The following is a 6,000-nucleotide window of genomic DNA, read 5'->3' as shown; positions in this document are numbered from 1 at the left end:
AGTTATAGACCCAGGAGCAGGAAAGGGTGGGGATGTGGGATGGGGGCAGTATTGATTGGTCTTTACAGGAAAGAGCCTTGCCTGGGGATTGCAGTGCTGTGGCAACTAGAAGAAGGACCTTGCTGTTCCTTGAAAAGGTTAACTTTTGTCATGCCCCCTCCCCCATTCTACCAGGCACCAAGTCAGAAACTTGGAGATAGATGAGGACAGACAGGCATCTGCCTGGAAAATTGGACTTTCTGGTGTTTGATGGAGCCAAAGTCATACTCATCTTTCTCATTGCACCCACAATTAGAGGGTAAAATCCATAGTCTCCTCGGTTGCTGTGGGGACAGGGTAGGGAGGGTCTTTGAGGATAAAAGAGTTGATGATATACTTATGGGTTCCAGACTATATCTATGCTCAGAATAAACCCAACTCATTTGGCAGCATGTAGTTGCTCAGCAGGTATAATGTAGAGGTGATTTTAGCATAGACTCTGGAGCCAGCTTGCTTGGATTCACAGCCCAGCCCTGCCACTGAATGTGTGACCTTTGGCACGTTAATTAGTCTTCCTGTACTTCAATTCTGCCATCAGTAAAATGGATATGACAGCAGTACCCATATCTTGGGGTTACTGTGGTAGTTAGTTGACCTATGTAAAGAACATGGATGGCTCTGGAATATGAGAAATGCTCTGTATATGTTGCTATTATGCTCTGATACAGATGGACACCTGGGCTGGCATTCATGATTTATGGGTAGAAACTTAAAGGTACAAGGGTTATCCCAGCCTTGGCCTTCTGGTGATGAGAACCCAGGGCTCAGGATCCAGCATCTGCTAAATAATTCTTTTAGTATATCAGCTCACTAGCCACAAGATTCCTCAACCCTTTTTAGATTAATTTTTTTTTTCTCTGAAAGCTTTCAAAAATAAATACCAGGTACAGGGGGATGGGCATTGGAATGATAGCCTTCAGTGCCCACAAAGTGCGACCAGGGACCAGGATAGGTATTCATTCATTAAACAAATTCCTGCTAAGTTCAAGACAGTTTCAGTTGATGTGCTGATTTCCATTTGTGACCTTGAACTTAATGTGGATCAGTGAAATGTGTAAGCACCCCTCTGTAACATCATGACAAGTAGCTTTTATGTAACTTGGGATTCCCCATATCTAGAATAATGTGCTCAAAACCAATGCTTTGCTTAAAAGTGCATTTGCCACTTGACATTTTTGTTGAAAATATACTCATTTTTAAAAATATAGTTGCATTGTCATTTGTTGACATAAGTGAATTTGTAGTTTCCAGAGATTTATGTGGCACATTAAGTGACTTGGGAGCTTATTTTCTTCTAAATCGTAGATCTGAGTGCTGGGACAAATAAAAGCTAAGAGGTTGGCACAGGTGCTAAGGATCCTGGCCTACAGAGTCCTGTGACAGTCAGTCTCCTGAGAGGTTAGAGCTGGAAGGGACCCTAGAGATTGTCTAGTTCATGGTCCTCATTTTAGAAATTAATTGTTATTTTAGTTGTAATACAAACTTATGGGGTACAGCTTGATAATTCAATGCATGTATACAGTGTGTAATGATAGAATCAACATAATAAATGTTTCCATCTCCTTAAACATCTTTAAAATTTTTGATTAACACATAATAATTGTACATATTTATGAGATACAGTGTGATATTTCAGTATATGTATACAATATGTACTGATCAAATCAGGGTAATTAACATTTCCATTTTCATTAACATTTCCTTACTGTGGCTTTGTGTTTGGGGACTTTGAGCTCCTCTCTTCTAGCTATTTATAAAATATATAATAGGTTATTGTGAGCTACAGCCCCCTGTGTGGATCCAACACAGGACTGGATTCTTTCTACCTGTGTTTTGGTACCTTGTTTTGCTGATTCCAGAGAGGTGGAATGGCTTCAGAAGTTGAACTGGACCCAGGTGTCTTGATTTTGAGCCCAGTGCCATTCCATGTGCTGAAGTCCTTGTGGCTCTGCAGCAGGCCCCTTCCCCCTCTCAGATCTCCTGTTCTCAGGTTTGTGTCTCAGGCTGTTACTGTCGGACAATTCAGTTGATTCAATAGAGATGCACTGAGAACGTATTCAGTGCCAAGCATTGTGTTAGGTCCAGGATAAAAAAAATAAGATGTGGACCACTAGGCAGACTGCATGGCATTAGCGTGCCCAACTATGAGCAGCCTCTCCTGTGAAAGGATTCTGCTTAACTGTGCTGTCACTTCACTTGGTTCACTTTGGTGGGTGAAATTTGAGCAGAAGTGATATGTGTCACTTCTGAGCAGAGGCTTTCAAGGACATTTTGTGGTCCCTCCTATGCTTTTCTGTCTCCCCAGGAGAGGGGCAAGGCCAGAGCAGGGCCGGGCTTCTAGCCAGGTTCCACAATGAAGAGAAGATATGCAGAGGCTCTGGAGCCAAAGGTGATGCGTAATGAGACCAGTGCTCTGTCTCTGTGGCCAGCCACCAAGAGTTGATGGTTGTTCATCCTGCAGCATAAGCTGCATGAGCCCAAGGCTACAGAGAATCACTGATTAGTTGGAGACATGGCTTATTTGCAACTGAAACGTGGAGTGATGGATGCTTTGCTAGTCATAGACACAGAGGAGTCAGGGGTAGGCCAAAAGAGGGAAAATAACTCTCTGTAAAGGAGGCATCTGAGAAGGCTTTCTGGAAGAGGTGATGGCTTAGAAGTGTTTAAAGGTCAAAGAGAATTTTACCACGTGAGGGGATTGGGAGGTTTGTTTATTGAGGCATCCTAATCAAAGACACCCACATGCACAGATATGAAATATCATGGTATGTTTGAAAATCTCTTGTAATGTCCACACTGTGGGCCAGGATCAGGTTTCTTAATCTTTGAGTACTATTCGCTATCAGCCACTGGGTCAGGTGTGTGTGTGTGTGGGTGTCTCAGTGAATATTCAAATAAAAGTGCATCACTTAGTTTGTTTTAGAGCCTTGGCCCCCAGTCATCTCTGATTTTATACATTGAAGAGCTCAGCTGAACATTGTGAGCCATATATGCTTAAAAAAAAAGAACTTAATTTTTATTTAAATCAAAGAATACATATATGTAGTTTGGAAGTTAGCTGTTGCTTTGCCTCACCCCTCCCTACACCTAAATCCAATTCCCTAAGGGAGTCACCATTAACTCTTACAGCTCTTTTCTCTCTTGCATATATAACTATGTTTCTAAAAATATGCTTGTATTGCTACCTTTTTTTTTTTTTTTTTTTTTTTTTGGTACCAGGGAATGAACTCCGGGGCATTCGACCACTGAACCACATGCCCAGCCCTATTTTGTATTTTATTTAGAGATAGGGTCTCATTGAGTTGCTTAGCACCTCACCGTTGCTGAGGCTGACTTTTTAAATTCAAAATCCTCCTGACTCGGCCTCCTGAGCTGCTGGGGTTACAGGCATGCACCACAGTGCTTGGCCTTGTATTGCTACTTAATGTGCCAGTTTTAGAAAATTTCTGCCATGGTAGATGAGAACTCAGCTCTCCTACATTATTCTTCTTCAGTTCCATCCCTGCCTTCCCCTCTTATCTCTTTAATGCAATTTTTTTTCTGTTCAGTTCATATTTGATGTTTATATGCTAATGACTAAAATAGTATTTACTACTGAATCAAGTAGTACATTGTGACCATGTATCTTTTTACTGGGGTTGCTTTCTTTTTCCTGGAGTTAATAGTTGCCTCTTTTTTTTCCCTTAACTGATCTGGTCTCCAGATTTACTTATAGTTTTGTTTTGTTTTTTGCAAATGTGGGAAACTTGAAAAAAAAAGTGAATTTGCTTTTTGCTATATACCTACCAAACTATTTTCCATACATTTGAGCTTATCTTTTTCTCCTATAATTACCGCTCCTATTATCCATGTTTTCTGTTTACTTTCATCTGGATTGACTGCTTTATAAGAATGCTGTACAACTGTCATCCAGAAGCTTCTATTTAATATATATATATATTTTTTTTTGGGGGGGGGGCACTGGAGATAGAACTCAGGGTGTGTTAGCACAGAGCTACATCTCTAGTCCTTTTATATTTTAATTTGCAACAAGGTCTGGCTAAGTTGCTTAAGGGCCTTGCTAAGTTGCTGAAGCTGGCTTTGTATCTGTGATTCTGCTCTCTCAGCCCATGAGTTTCTGGGATTATAGGCCTGTACCACTGCATATGGAAGCTTACTATCATTTTGAGTGTTTCTTTTATTGCCTTCCTGTGTTGGATCCCCTGTTTTCAAAATTTCCCACATTCCCTATTGGACAATCATCTAATTTTACAAAACTCATTCTCTCAATAACTTTCCAAGAAAGGGTGCTAATGAGGCAATTTTCTTGTGTTATTGAATATTTGCTACTGTACTACTTTTTTTAAAAGAATTTCTTTTTAGTTGTTGATGGACACAATACCATTATTTTATTTTTTTCATTTATATGTGGTGCTGAGAATCAAATCCAGTGCCTCACACATGCTAGGCAAGCACTCTACCACTGAACCACAAGCCCAGCCCCACTACTGTACTACTTTGATGTGACTTATAATTTATTTGAGAATAGAAGTTTAAATTAAAAGCATTTCATTTCTGATTGAGAAGGCATTTATCTTTTTTTTTTAAATAAGTTTACCATGTTTTTTTTTTTTTTAAAGAGAGAGTGAGAGAGGGAGACAGAGAGAGAGAATTTTTAATATTTATTTTTTAGTTATCGGCGGACACAACATCTTTGTTTGTATGTGGTGCTGAGGATCAAACCCCGGCCGCACGCATACCAGGCCAGCGCGCTACCACACCCCCAGCCCCAAGGCATTTATTTATCTTTTAACATCTGATGTTACTTTTTAAAAAGCTTGATGTTGTTTTTATACTTTTTAATTTTTACCTGTGTTTGTCTCTTTGGAAGGTTTTAGAAACTTTTTCTTATCCCTTGTATTCTAAAATGTCATAATAATGCTGGTGATATGTATCTTATTCTTTCTTTGTGTTGTACTAGTCAGGAGACTGTGTTTCCTTTATTTCTCTCCTATTATCCATCTCTTTTTCTTTTGATTTCACTCTTTGGAAGATTTCCTCAACTTTATTTTCTAAACTTTATATTGAATTTTTGGAAACAAAATTAGTTATTAATTCAGAGGCTTTTTGCTTATTATTTAGTATTTGATGCTGAGGATTGAACCCAGGCCTTACACATGCTAGGCAAGCACTCTACCATAAGCTACACCCCCAGACCCCCAGAGGCTTTTTAAATTAAAAAATTTTCCAATTATAATCTCTTCTTGTTTTATGAATACAATCTTTCTTTTTTCATCTTTTTGATGAAAAGTATTTTTTTAAGTGTTAATGCTCTTTTTGAACATTTCTTTTGCTCTTTGTAAAATCTCTATTCCCCCTAGATCTTCCCTTTTCCTGTTTACTTCAGTCTTCCTTTTCCATATTTGAGGCTTACTACACATACACTGAGTGATCCTTGGCTATTTGTTCATATTTAAGAAAGGAACAAAAGTTGATTTGGGAAATTTTGATATGTGATTGGGCTAGTTTGTTGACTGGTGGACATATGTCAATCAAGTGGCAAGCCAGCCTTTCCCTTGGGGATAGCTGCAGTTGTCTCTGGGCCTGTTGGTTCTTCCACTGTACTGGCTAGGGTTGGTGGTATTGGGGAGGTTGCTAGCAAGACCAGAGGAAAGACCGAAGGGCTGACAGTTTAGCATTCAGATCTCTACCTAACTCTCTTTACTCTCCATCCTACTTGTTTTTTTTTTTTTTTTTTTTTTTTTTTGGTACTGGGAATTGAACTCAGGGACACTCAACCACTAAACCACATCCCCAGCCCTATTTTGTATTTTATTTAGAGACAGGGTCTCACTTAGTTGCTTAGCACCTCACCATTGCTGAGTCTGGCTTTGAACTTGTGATCCTCCTGTCTCAGCCTCCCAAGCTGCTAGGTTTACAGGCATGTGCCACCACATCCATCCCTATTTGGTATTCTTAAGT

This window comes from Marmota monax, unplaced genomic scaffold (genome assembly GCF_021218885.2).
Source record: "Marmota monax isolate L192 unplaced genomic scaffold, Marmota_monax_Labrador192_F-V1.1 WCK01_AAM20220418_F8-fsc00062, whole genome shotgun sequence".
In the NCBI taxonomy this organism is placed as follows: Eukaryota; Metazoa; Chordata; class Mammalia; order Rodentia; family Sciuridae; genus Marmota; species Marmota monax.
This window is presented reverse-complemented; position numbering follows the sequence as displayed.